The 14,865-nt window shown below is 44.1% G+C and overlaps 1 long non-coding RNA gene across 2 annotated transcripts in view; it reads left to right on the forward strand.

Moving 5' to 3' along the window:
• Positions 1–14,865, forward strand: part of LOC139688231 (uncharacterized) — a 309,590-nt gene that overhangs the window by 120,547 nt on the left and 174,178 nt on the right. For both annotated transcript variants that reach the window (XR_011700729.1, XR_011700730.1), the window contains exon 2: positions 14,289–14,393. This is a non-coding gene — a long non-coding RNA (uncharacterized lncRNA). The remainder of the gene's footprint in view (positions 1–14,288; positions 14,394–14,865) is intronic.

A 14,865-nucleotide genomic window follows, 5' to 3' on the forward strand; every position in this document is an offset into this window, starting at 1 on the left:
CCATGTATTTTATGCACATACTTGCTGCCTCAGGAAATTTGAGAAACTCCCACGTTCTGGCGTGTTCGGCAAACGGCCTAAACAAATAAATTTTTTTTAACTTTAATACGCAGCGTAGAATTCTAAGCTCGGAAACCTGGTCTTAGAGGCTAGAGGAGGCGAAAGGTAAAGGTGAGTGTGCGTTTAGGGGATGAGGAGTAAATGGATGGAATGGAGAAGGGATTCGAAGCATGACGGGAGAGTTTCGGGGTGAGCCTCCATGGGAGGCGGGGAAAACGGGTGCTTTTTCCTCGAGCAGAACGTCATCAGGTCCGAAATTTGACAAACAACGTACTCGTGTCGATCGCAACGCGTCGATCGACAAGTTTTGTTGCCTACTTTGCGGAATTCGACGCAGTTGCCGCCCTCTTATATTGGACGTAGGAGTAAGGTTTTTTAGTGAACGATGAAGTAATTCACTGCCAAAAGAATGTGAAAATCTGGAAAAGTTCAACACTTAGTGTGGTGATATTCAGCATAATTGCCCAATGGGTCACTTATCCCCATGGAACATGATTGAAGAGCGTTCAGGAGTGGAAATTTTGTGACCTCAATGGCATGTATTTTGAAAAGATCCCGGGCTGTGTTCGAAACAGTTTGAAATAATTCCCATCAGGTAAATAAGGAGAAATGTGTTTGACTCGATGAGGGAAGAGATTTGCTGAGAGCTAGAGAAACAAGAGAAATGCCCCGAATCGCACGGATTGCACCCCAGCGATCAGAGCCTGGAGTCTACGCCGTGACGGCCGACGCAAGAGGGCGGAATCCGGGCGATGGCGGCGGGAGAGAAGGGTGCGGGAAATGCGGCACTCGGAGAGATTGATGGGAGTCCAGCGGGGTGACTGATGGGAGTCCAGCGGGGTGACTGATGGGGTCGAGCCCCGCCCGTTCGGGGAGAGGAGAGGGGAGAAGAGGACAGGGAGGGAAAACGAACCGCGGCCGAGATGGTAAAGCGAGCCTGCTGCAGCAGCAGAAAGGTCAACGACAGAGGATTTCACCGAGAGGTAGAGATTTCTTAAAGGAAGTTATTTGAGACACGCATGTCTCACTTTCAGCAAAGAAAAATCTTCTTAAATTAATACTTTTTTTTTGAGAGAATGCCGATGGGTGACCTGTATGGCGGTGAATAATAGTGGCAACATGCTCAGTTTGAAGGTCTGTGTGTCAATTCATGAAATGTGTTGTCTCGGGCGTAAACTTATGGAATTCAAGCAAAATATTTGAATGGAAGAAGTAACCTTGTGTATGTGTGGTATTACGTAGTTACTTATTTCATTTCAATATCTATGTATCAATTATCTTCAGCAAAAATATTTTTTCGCATACCTTAATTTAATTTTTTTACACTTTTTGGACGGGGTAAACATTTTCTGAGGGATTCTTAATCAAAGTTATGTGTTATTTCTGCCCAAAAATCTGCTGTTTAGGCACGTAATTGTCGCACTGCAAAAGGTACTGGATATAAAAAAACCTTACAATGCTACTCTGTCCAATAGATACGCGAACTGAGGCTATAAACATTTTATTTCCCAACATTTAGTCTACATCGATTTTGTCCCCTTCAAAGTACTCTCCATTCGTTGCTATGCACTTCTTATTCCATCTTCTTCTTTTCCACTGATTAAAGCACCCTTGCGAGTCCTTTAGGCAGTTAGTCTTTTTCGTATTCTCGTCGTTTCCTGCTTTATTGCGTCCACATCTTCTCAACGATGTCTTCTCATCACATTTTTGCATTTTGAGAATAGAAGAAAGTCGCAGGGGGCGAGATCTGGCGAATAAGGAGGATGGTGATTGAATTTTTTGCCAGAAACTGGCGAACAAGAAATGCTGAATGTACAGATGCATTGTCATGGTGAAGAATTAATCCATCATGTTCGGTTAAAATAGTGTGAACTGTTGATTTTCCTAAATTCAGTTCATCAACATCATTCATTCGGACAGTTTTTCGTCGATCGGTAAGGACTAGGGACCGCACACGATCAATGTGGTCGTCAATATAGGTTGGTTGAAGTTCATCACGGCCTTGCATCATCCGTGGGGTCTTGTTGGCCATCTTTAAAACGCTTAATCTGCTTGAAAACGGACGTTTTCTTTAGAGCATTATCCCCACAATCAGCTGTCAGCATTTCAGTAATATATTGATAACTTTTACCGCACTTCACCATAAAATTTGATGTCGATTCATTGCTCCGTGATTTATTCAATTTCCATTTTCGACAAACAGTAAAAACAAGCACAGCAGACAATAACATAACTGGCACCATGCGCACAGCTCGACGATCCGCCAAGCACAGACGGCTCATTGGGTCTCGGGCAACTAGCGCCGCTAGTGGGCGGGGCTATAGTCCGCGTTATGGTCGCCATATTGCACCCGTTTGCGTATTTGTTGCACAGACCGCGTGCATCACCATGTAAAACCCAGTTCTTTTTAAGTTTTAATGGCGCATAGTGCAAAGGAAGCTGTTATAAGCACTCGTAGTACATGCAGTTAGCGAGTGTTTGCCATTCACTTTGAAAGTATCTGGTGTTCGATTTTCATAAAAATTTGATCACTTACCCGTCAAATTCACTGCGTCTTTTGGGCATGAATTCCACATTGTATTGGTCTCCCAACGGGCCCTTTAAGCCTTCAATTTGGACTTGATGTGGCAAGCCATTTCGCTTGAAATTCGATTGGATCATTTATCAGTCTAATCCTGTGCAATATCTAGGAAGTGACGTCCATAGTAATACACATCGATTTTAGAGTTTACCTAATCCACAATTTAAGTCGTGTTCGAATTCGTTCCAGTATCCGAATACGATCGGTTACGAGTCGAATGCCATGCGTTAACTCCGTGCATTCCGCGTTATAAATAAAGATAAGCCATTGAGGGTTCCAGGCACGGGTTGTCAACCCTCGTTGGGAGACTTCGAACGTTCCCAATCGCCGGGCGTGAAACCTCAACTCGACATCGACCGATTCCCGAGTCCCTCGAGGGCCGTACACGCCGTGGAACTTTACCGCAGCCTCGAAGGAAAAACTGTTGCAAACCGCGTCGTCATTTGCATCTGGTGCTCGCCTGGCTCCACTCTCATAGACTGACCAAAATAGATAATATGTCCTTAAGCCGTAAAAGGGTTTTTTACTCTAAAGGGAATAAAATAGGAGGTGAATATTGAGATTGGTGTCGTACGAGGAGAGTTTATATATATTCCATTTTTTCAGGCTTAGCCACGGGAAATCAATTATTACTGAAGTAAAAATGACAAAGTATCTTGCCACTCAATTTTCAGTACCACGAGTTTTGACGCATTGGCGTCATCCTCAGATACTGAGTTACACACACAGCTCGATCATATAAACGAGTGTATGTTTGCGTTTAAGAGGGGAACGGGGTAAGGGGGTACAGTAGTGGCTGGAATTGGTTGAAGCTGCTGAGGGTGGTTTTTTCATTTATTTACATGTACCCTGCAAGCCACCGCCAGGGTGTGGGGCGGGGGGTGAATACACACCATATTAATTTTAACCGAACATGACCCTAACGCGATCGGATAATGCGATTAGGATCCCTTATCGTTCGCGGAAAAAATGATATCTTAAATCTATCTTTTCTACACTTAACCTCTCAAATTTTCTCCTATTGTGGTACGATGGGGGTAATAATATATTTTCGACTTCACTGCTAAAGAGACGTCCTTCCAATTTATGCAAGAGCTTCAATGTGTAATTTAACCTTCGCTCCGTGAGTGAGCCCCAGCCTAGTTCCTCTAATATTTTGGATAAGCTACTAAGTTTATCAGAACAACGTTTCACGAATCTAGCTCCTCTACGCTTCATGCGATCCAATTCGGCGATCAATCCGACTTCGTGGGGATCCCATATATCTGCAGCATATTCTTAATGAGGCCTAACCAGCAAAACATAACATTTCTCTCTTTGACTTTTTCATCACACTTACCAATTAGTCTTCTAATAAATCCTAATTGTTAGATAGTTTGTCCACATATTCCCCGTATGTGTTTCACCCAGGAGAGATCGTGAGTGAGGGTATCGCCTAGGTATTTAATTGAGTCTACACACTCCATTTCAGTGTGCCGAGTGCAGTAGGTATTCGGGAGGGAATTGCTCTTTTTCCAAAAATGTACGACTACGCACTTTTTACAATTTATTTCTAATGGCCAAGTGTCCTACCAGGGTTGTGGGTTGGCTGAGTGAGGCAGGGGCGGTGAGCGGCGGAGAGTGGGGAGGGTAAGTTCCGAGAAAAATGGAGATAGTTGGGAAGCTTCACGGTTGGGGGCCACGGAGCATTTTCTTAAATGAGAGAGAGGTTGTCATCAGTGGGGAATACCTTTGAAAGAAAAGCTCCACCTATTATATATTTATATAACCGACCTGTATGTGTATCTTTAGAAGGGAGGTGAATGTTTACCGATTTCAAGAGTAACATTACGTGCTGTGCCTGAGAGTGGCTGGTTATTTTGTGTATTACTGCAGAAATAACCCCAGATTCACAATCTTTAGATTGATTTTTAAGATTTTATGTCTAGATAAAGTATTCTTAAATCAATACAATAATTTCAGAGCATAAAAATCTTTCGACTGACTAGGGATTCGAACCCGACTATCTCTATGTCCGGCCGAGTGCTTTAGTCAGTTAAGCTACCAAGGCGGCCTCTAACAATCCGAGATTTTGGTAGCTTTTGAGGAACAAGATCCTGTAATGAAATACCGTACATGCGACATGTCACAGGCATTCGTAATCGTGCGTGTTGCGCCACAGACCAGGAGGTTTAAGTAAGAAGAGTAAGAGGACGACTCAATACCTAAACTGGCTAAAGCGTTCGGTCGCATATCGTAGGATCCGGGTTCGAATCCTAGTCAAGGCATATTTTTTACGCTTTGAAATTGTGACATTGTAATGCACATTTAGCGGATCACTCCGTTAAAAGTTACTGTCGCAGTATCTCCCGTAGTTTCCTGAAATTTACTCTTAATTTCATTTTTGTCTCGATTAAGATTTTTTCCCAATACTACATATAGACTTATATACTTCGTGCTGTTAGCACAGTTTCATTTCTTTAAATCGCAATATTTACTGCCCTGCTTTTCTAAGCCCACTTTGCATTGTTCCGCTAATATTAATGTAATGCAATTACAATTAATAAAAATGCACGGATTTTAAAAAAAGATATGTTTGAGTTGTTTGTGTTATCGTTGCTCTTTTATTATCGTCGGTATGAATGGTATGATGGTACTTTCAATTTGACAAGTATTATATGGCGATATGGTTTGTATTGCATCGTCGATGTCCTTCCTCAGTGCTGACACCCCCTGCCATAGACCTTTTTGGTGAATCGCGGGGTGTTTATGTCGATTAACCCAATAAGCCAGATATTACTAGCTACACCCCTACTGTACATCTCTACTCGATGTATTCCAAAATTATCGCCACGTCAATGCCTCGCCGCCTCCACGACATTCATGTATTTATGAAGAGCCCTCGATATTTTGTAAAACTAGCCTCACAGAGACGCTATACGTAGTGGGTAGGCATGACTGACTCTCGCAGCCTCCCACTCTGCCCTGAAATATTCTGTGGTTTTTCTTGTTTTCGAAGCTAAGCGGGTGTCTGCTTCGTGGGAGGATCCGCTTCTAGTTCCTTCGGCCGTAAATTAAAAAGAACGCGGGCGTTTGAGGGGTGGTTGCCATCCCCCTTGGGGGGGGGCGAAGGTATCGTAAATTATTCGGCGAGATATGGGGAGGCGGAACGGCGATAGCGGACGTGCTGCTCCAGGCGCTGGAGGAAACTGTGCGGGGGGGGCAGGGGGAAGGCGCGGATCTGCGGCAGTAGCACCGGCACTAGAGGGCGCCGGATTCGACCGCCTGACGAGAGGACGTGGCGCCGGAAACGCATTCTTTTACTCTTCGCTGAAACGAGCGTACCTGATTATTTAGATAGACTGCGGTAAATTACGCTACAATTACTTAAAAGACTCGGCGCCACTCGCAGGTGTGCGAGGAAGGGATTGGGATTTCGCAGTGGATGAAATCATTCGCCTCCTCCAGGATTTGAACCCGGATCCCACAATTACCGGTTAAAGTACCGTGGGTTATTTTCCCCTGTTCCCGTGGCGCCCATTAAGGGCCTTTAATGCGAGCGAAAGGCCCTGACGATTGGCTGTGCATATGAAGTCACCGAGTGCATAATCGTGTTCTCTAACGTCGTGTCACAGTGTATGGGGTATGTCGAGCAGCAGTGGCTATTGAGGGAGACGACCGACAGCTGAGGTCGTTTAAGCCATTCAGGATGGATAGGAAAGGAAGAAGGATGGAGGGAAACCTGGCCTTAACGAAAGGTGCCCAGGGGTTACACAATTTAGAGGTCCATCCGGCGGACGGCGCACTCATTCAAAGTGCTCTCCTCAAAGAACCTCAAGTAAGGATAAAGATGCCTCTGAAAAAAATCTGCCAGTTCCAGGTTTCGAACCAAGGCTCTCTCAGGGTAAGCCAGTACGCTAGCCACCGCAAAATCCCGATCACCCACGATAATCAAGGAAACCGTGTGGAACCAAATCGCTTCGCCGTCGTTCGCAGCCAGGGTGACAGCATTTGCATGTCCGGAAATCAAGTGGATCCGGTTTGGACTCAGATCTTGGAGAATGATTTTCGCAATGATATTTTCGACGGCTCCAGAGCCTAAGGAATGCCAAATTTCCTAGTCCCGCACTAAGTACACCAAAACACGCTTTGGAATATATTATCCTGGTACTCCACGAACATCCTGCCTCGAATCCCACCATTCGATTCTTTTTCTCCCTGAGCATTGCTTTCATGACATTCTTCCCTATTCATATAAACATCATCAACTTCGATGTTTCATCGACACTCAATGTGCCCGGCAGACAGGGAGCGCCCAGGCTTCCGAGTCGCACACTATTTCACTTCCGGAATACTTGTGTGCTTTCAGTAACGGTTTTTCATGCCTATCTCACTTCTAACTATTCACCCATCGGCTGCTCCTTACCAAATATTTAGTTTTTATATATATACATATATATATGTATATATATGTATATATATATGTTTATATATATATGTGTATATATATATATATATATATATATATATATATATATATATATATAAATATATAAGAATTCTGAAGATAAAGACGACAGCCGAGCTGTCGAAACGCCATATAACATATAGTATTGTGAGTGTCCTTTCTTTGTGTTTCTAAATTCTAAAAATCTGCATCTAAGTTTTCATATATTTGTGCGTCGCCAAAGAGCGTTCCATTTCAAAGATATATATACCTGTATATATATATATTTATACTATATATATATATATAAATATATATATAATATCTTAGATCTTTCCTGTGTCAACTATATGTAATATATATATATATATATATATATATATATATATATATATATATTTCATATAGTTGACACAGGAAAGATCTAAGAGAGATGGAAGGAATATAAAGAAGAGCTGTATGGTAAAGGTATTAGACAATGAGATTAGATAGAGAGAGAGAATGAAGATAGCTTAGGTCCAGGCATACTAGACGATGAGATAGAAAGGGCATTAAAGGAGATGAAACTAAATAAGACCTTGGGGATGGATAGCATTCCCGCGGAACTTTTAAAATGTTTAGGAAAATATGGGAAGAATATGCTATATGCGCTGATTCGTAGTATTTATGAGAAAGGAATCTGGCCGGAAGACTTTGTGAGATCAGTTTAGTACCTATTCCGAAAAAGGTAAAGGCTACATCATGTGAGGACTACAGGACAATAAAGTTGATATCCCACGCAGCTAAAGTTGTTCTCAGAATAATAAACAAAAGGATACAGATTAGGGTAAATGATTACTTAGGGGATGATCACTTTGGGTTTAGGTAGGGGATAGGTACGCGTGATACCATTGCAGTAATGAGATTATTAATCGAGAGGAATATATAGAATACAATCAAGACGTATTTGCCTGTTTCGTAGATTTCGAAAAAGCGTTTGATAGAGTGAATTGGGAAAAACTAATGAGTATATTGCAGAAAATGGTAATAGATTGGAGGGAAAGGAGGCTAATCCGCAACCTGTACATGTCTCAGACTGCTCAGGTGCGGGTGGGAAACGGGGAGTCCGGATGGGCAATGTTAGGAAGAGGTGTAAGGCAGGGTTGCCCATTATCACCGTTACGCACATAGCCACATAGTATCTCCAAAGTACATTCCTTGAGAGTATCGACACCCTTTTGCCAGCGGCTTTTCCACGGCTCGAAGGCTCATAGGCTGATTCCTGAACATCCGAAGGGTACACGTGCAATCTTCTTTGACGACTATTAGGGTTCCATGGTGGTGGTTTCCTTTGGGGGAGGGTGAATTTCACTTTTGGGAATAGGAAATAGTCTGCTGGTGCCAAGTTGGGATTGTAAGGGGGTTGGGAAATCGTCGCGATGACGTTTTTTGTCAGGCAGTCGCTTACCTCGGAGCCTCAAGCGATCAAGGCCTTCGGGACGAGTTTAGCGTAGATTTTTGCTGCGCCAAGTTTTCGGTGATCATAGTGTGCGCACGTTCACTGTCTTATCAATGCCTATAATACGATCTGCGTTCATGCGCACACTCAAACGATAAGGTATGGATTCAGCACTTATCGCACACATCAGGAAAAATTATTACCGATACTTTATAAAAAAAACCTTGTATTATCACACGTGCTGTGTATGTTGGAGAATTGAACACTCCCGATGAAAGAAGGCGAAAATCCGGATCAGGTGATGAATGTCTCTAAACTCTGATGCCTGAATTAAAGAAAACCTTTAGGATCCCTCGGAGACACTCGGTGTAATGAATCCCGGAATTTTTCGAGACATTTTTTAACGTTCGCAGAGCTGTAGAAACTCACGCAAGACTCGAGAACTGTTTTCCATCGCACGATTTCGGGGAAATGCGGGATTACTTTTGTGCACCGTAGATGCTGGTCATCACGAAACCGACCCGATATTAGCAGAATCCACGCACGCATTGGAGCAATCCTCTCCGTTGCTGAAAGAAATTGGTATAACTGGAAACTCAAATTCCCCCCATTGCAACCACGATTCTTGACTCCACGATTTTTGGGAAACACTTTGAAGTAATTTCGAGTCATACGGCCAAAGGATTGCAGTTATTTCGAGTGCAATGCGACAAGTAACAATTCTGAAATTTTCAGTTGAATGAAGCTTAGCTGTGTGAGAAAAGGGATTAGATTCTCTAGAACTATGAACTTTTAATTTAAACGTTACATTAGGAGGAAATAAACTATGCCAGCTGAAGCAGAACATGTTTAATGATAGTATTTCGGAGGGAAATGGGCGTTGAGATGTATTCAGGGAAAAGGTTGCATTAGCTAAAGTAGCATTGGCTAAAATAAGGGATTAAATGATAATTATAGCATCTGGCAAGTCATGGCGTCTTGAGCCAAGAGGGCGAGCGCAGATGAGAGGCTTTTGAGATGCGGGTATGGCGAAGAACGGAAATAGTAATTGAGCCTCAGAGTAAGACTAACGACGAGGTTTATTGTTATTTAGTGTAGGAAGTTTTTTGGGAGACCCAAGAAAGGTAGAATAATTGAGCGGACGAATTATTGAAAGGAAAGTTGGATGTTAAGGCGGCGATGGATTTCTGGTGAGTGAGATGGAGGAAGGAAGAGAAGTGCCAACTCCGTAGAAGACCTCGAGCCTCGGGACAGAAGGTGCTTTAGACAGCTCAAGCGGCTCACGGCACGCAGCTCCTACTTTCCTGGGAACTGGGCAAAACCAACCGGTCGAGGATTACCTTAGACCGGTTGATTGATAAGACGGCTGGCCAGAAAGTAAATTACGTTTCGGCCTAGCCGGGCGGTGGGTTTGGGGGCTGGAGCCACCACCTTGGTGTCTAAACATCCCTACACTCAGTGCACGCATCCTGCTGTGGCAGTGTAAACAGACCGTGGTTCTTGAACTATTAATATTGGCTCTGCAAAAAGAAATCCCGCAAAATCTGTGATTGGGATTTTACTGGCAACAAACTAACACAAGCCAATTGAAATTCATGGGCAATTTTGTGAAGTGTTTACGGAAATGGAATAGTAATGCGTGAAGGCGGATTGAGGCAGTGGTGCATTCAGTTTAAATATGGCCACAGCTCCAATGTTCACGGCCAGCGGCGCAGTGGTCGGCGTAGCTTTGTGTTGACAGATGAACTGACGGATAGCCATTTTTTGGACATCATGGTCATTTGTCCGTTCACTCTTAAACCAAGAACACCGCGCAGCATTGTCACTAATCACATTTGATCCGTACAGAGCACAAATTCCAGATGAATGTCAGCAGTTTTGAAATTTATTGCCAGTAAAAACCTTATCACTAAACGCATTTTACATATGGCGGGATTTCTGATTGTATCGTTCATTTTGACTCGCTCCTTTGAACAAACGACAAGCGACGTGGCTTTCATAACACCGCAGCTCGAGGTGTACTGCCTTAGTGCGTGTGTGTGTGTGTCAATATAGGAAACATTCGGCTCCCGCCGCTACTTCGCTCGCTACACGTAAACGCACGTTACTTTCTGAACAGCCCTCGTATTTGGGTCAAAGAAGAATCGCAATTATTTTGCCACGCTTTAATCTGAAGGATCGATTTGAGTGTATCAGATGTTCTCTAATCTATTCTTTGTTGATATAATTTGCCATTGATAAACTGTTTATTCGTTCCCGCGATTTGCTTGTAGACAGCGAATTCGAGCCGAAATTCCGCCCACGTCGCGCCGTTGTCAGTCAGCTTAAGAACACCTTGGAGAAGGGTTTGGCCGAATATCCTAGGAGTCAGTACAACCTGTGAGCCACCCAAGACGGCATGGTAACAGGGTACAAGGGTGCTTTCCCTAGGCCAGCGTCCGCTCGCGTGCTTTGAGTGCCCTTGGGAGTGTCCCCATCGCCAAAGCGGCTCGAAGAGTGAGTGCCAAATCAAAGGTTAGTTTTCCCCCGCCGAGGAAACGGGATGCGTGATTCCTGGCTCTTTTATTCGTCAAGTTATTGATTATCGCCGATGCGATCGAGTGAGGACGGATGGACGGACGATGCTTGCTTTGACCCCGGCGGTCGGAATCGCAGTGAATTTTTGCTTTCTTTGGATCGTCACAACTGCTGAGGCCGCAGATGCACAAGGTATGAGGGGCAGTCAAATGAAAACCGAACACCCGCTACACTGCGACCTGTCCGCAAATCAGTAAAGAAAAAAACTCAACGCCTGTGCGTGCGCCTGTGAGTTTTGCGACTATGCAGTTCTCCTACCATATCGATGGCAGCATCGATACGCATAATAACAGTGCTGCCACCTTTCGCGCTGACTGTTTGTTAGTCCGGGTTTTCATTTGGCTGACCCTCATAAAATGTTCTAATTTTGAGCATTATTTTCCCACCGCATGTAATGTGTCTAAATATTTTTAGGTAACACTGTACAGAGAAAAACGGAGTTTTCTATTTAGCGATTCTTAAGATTAAATACTAATGATGAAAGAGTAGTGTCGACGCAGAAATTGAATCCCTCGCATTTGTATGTTACGAAGACAACGTACATATTTTCCAGGCATGTGTGATAACAAGGAGACGAGAGGGTGATCCCTCCACCAGGTGGGAGTACTTGCCGTGGAGTTGTGACTCCTTCTGTGGAACGGAAACCGGAAAGAAGCAGGCCCAAGATAATTCAATTCAGTCAATCTATGCCACTGTTGAGCAACACCCGACCTGAAAGGTGTGAATTGAGGCCGGTGTGATCAGGAAGGTGGAGGAGTCTATACTGGATCATTCGAGCGGAGCGGGAAAAGATTTAATGTGCAGGGTCCTCTGAGGTGTCTGGAAAACATTTAGATTTAGAGAACTGCTAATACGAAACGTATTGGCTGAAATGCAATCTCATCCTTTCCTGCCGAACGCGGAATACAAGGCCTGTCCCAATATTAATAAGACTTATTTTTGTCCCAGACTGACAGATCTACAAGCGGCGGTTTCCCTGGCTGGGTTGGAAGCAGGGGAGTCTCAGGAAAGTTTGGATGGCGGTAGAAGTTGCCTCCTTGCCTTTACGGACTACGAATCGTTCATTTGCGAAACTTCTTTAACGTGACCTCGTTATACTCCGTCATGAACAGGTAATTGGAACAGCGCTGCGTCATCAAATTTTGTGTGAAACTGAGCAAAACTGAGAAATTGACTCATGACATGCTCTAGGTAACTTGCGATGATGAGGCCATGGATATATCGGGTGTCTTTGAGTGGTGTAAGTTGTTTTGGGAGGGTAGAGAAGATGTTGAAGCGCTGAACGTTCAACACGCCCTTCATCCTCAAAAGGTGAAGAAAATCTTACATAAGTGAAGGCTTTGTTGGGCAGGGATCCCAGATTAAGTGTTCGTATGATTTCTGATGAACTTGGCATCCCTAAATGTTATGTGCATCGACTTGCGACCGAAAACACGGGTATGAGAAAGGTATGTGGGGGAGGTTAGTGCTGCGAGTGCTCTCGGACGAACTAAAGGAAACTCGCACGCGGATCTGCAAAGATCTTCTCGACCATGCTTAAGCCACCCTACAACCTTCACTTTGCCCCACCAGACGTATTCATCTTCCCGTGCTTCAAATTCGTGCTGAAAGGATGTCACAACGGCTCGGCGGAAGCGTTGCAATAGGCCGTGACGAGGAAGCTTAGCAGCATTCCGGGCGCCGCCTTCCAGAAGGCATACGAGGCGTGGCTGAACCCGCTGGCAGCGGTGTGTGGACGCATAAGTGGGCTACCTCGAAGAATTTTCAGTGAATGTATCAAATCGGGCAATGAATTATTTTTAATGGACTCAGTCCTACAAATTTTGGGACAGAAATTGTGTATCCCCTCAACCATGAGATGAGAGCAGTAATTGCCAAGTGAGTGTTTATGGAAAAGGCAGTGGGCACTTAAATGCCTCCCGCGTGCGTAGGGAGGGGGCGGGGGTGAAGGGGTCCGTGTCGCAATCCCCGCCGTGCGTCCTCTCGTCGTCCCTTAATGGGCCGGCTCATTGCGGATTCCCTTGGACGCCGTCCGCCATTATTGAGCCTCCGGGCCCCCATCCAAGGGACCTCCGGGGCCGTGCCAGGGAATGGATCCGCAGCTCCGCGATGAATGGCAGTTGCCGGGTGCGATAAGAGTTTGTTCAAAATTGGCGAACGTTTCCTAAGGTTTAGTCTGTGCGAAAGAGCATTTGGCCGTACGTTTACGCAACGGCGTTCCCTGCGAGACGAGAATCAACAACTCTGGCGTGTGGGATTCGCGCGACCGTTGTTGCAAATGCATTCCGCTTCGGAGTGAGACAATAAGCCATGGCTTGTACTTCAACTGCGATTGGAAACATTAATTGAGGCTTGAAGATTTACTTGAAGGTTTTGAATATTCCTTTGATAAATATTTCGTCTATTTCTACCTCATAGCGATCAATTTTAATCTCTAATGGTAATTGTATTGTCTTCAGAAGGTAAACGAGCTATGCGTTACGGTAATGGTGCTCCTAAGTGAATGCTATTATAAGCATGGGGTTTTTAGTACTGTTAAAAATATTTTAGATAAAATGATACGAATTCTTAGCCACTCTCTTGATGGTATATCACAATATTGAAAAGGTGACAGGCCATCAAATCGCATTGATTAATTTAGAAACCCGCTAGAAAATGAAAGGTCTACTCGCACGTAATCGCTTTCTTTCCCCCATCCGAATATTTTTTTGGTTTTGGTCAAAGTTTAATGTATAAAACTTTAATCATGTAATGATATAATCGTTACTTCTTAAATTATTTAATTTATTATATTATTTTATCACTATTCCCTTCACCATCAGCAACTTAAAGAAGGGAAATATTAATTATTCACACGAATGTCTCAATAGGTTACGTTATTTGAGTGATATACTCTCCAATTGTGACTTTTTAAAAGCGTTATGCAGCCATTTTCCATTTAACGTAGCAGTTTTTTTCCACCTAGACTTCAGACAAGTCTCCAAGAATATCTCCTCCGAGGTTTAAGATTTCAAGGGATTTCTAACCCTTACTGCTTTCAACAATTTGGCTATTCGTCGAATCGGGCACTCGAATTTATCAAAAATGTTCGCGTCGCCAACCAACGTGTGCGTGAGTGCAATTAAGCTTGCGTATTAACGTTTGCGTGTGTTCTGACTTCGCGTGTTTTTCTGATGCTAATCCAGTCCATTTCCTCCGCGGCGCAGGCCTTCTTCATCTGCGGACAGAGCGGTGGGCACGCCGCCTGAATCGTCCTGAGCCGCGCGTGGTGTTGTGTCCGAGTCCTGAGTCTTCCCAGTCACCGTTTCAAGGTAAGTTTTCCATGCAATCCACTGTTCCGACTGCTTGAGTCAAGCAAACTTAAATTATTATTATTGGTGTTACTAAATAAGAGACCAGACCTTTGATTAAGGATGGATAGAATGAAGCTAATTTGTTTTTTCTCAAGAATATGAGCTAGAGTGGTTATTGAAATTCTAAGGTTGTCATGCTGCAGTCCTCCATTCCCTACTTCCAGTGTTGTGATCCCCTGTCACCCCCTGCCTTAGGGCTTCTCCGTTTAACGTACTTCCGGAATTTCTTTCTATATACTTGTCCCTTGGTCTTCCTCGTAAGATTCTTCCCTTCAATTGCCCCTTCCATCATATTTCCTATCTAACCATTTATGTCCACCATTCCATCTGTACGCAGTTCTTCTTGGCCGTAGAGTTCTCTCCTCTTGGTCCATAGGCCTCTTCCACGCGTGTACACTTACTTCGTCTCTCCTCACTCCGTCTGTCCATT

Source organism: Hetaerina americana, unplaced genomic scaffold (assembly GCF_022747635.1).
Source record: "Hetaerina americana unplaced genomic scaffold, ioHetAmer1.1.p SCAF_2, whole genome shotgun sequence".
Lineage (NCBI taxonomy): Eukaryota > Metazoa > Arthropoda > Insecta > Odonata > Calopterygidae > Hetaerina > Hetaerina americana.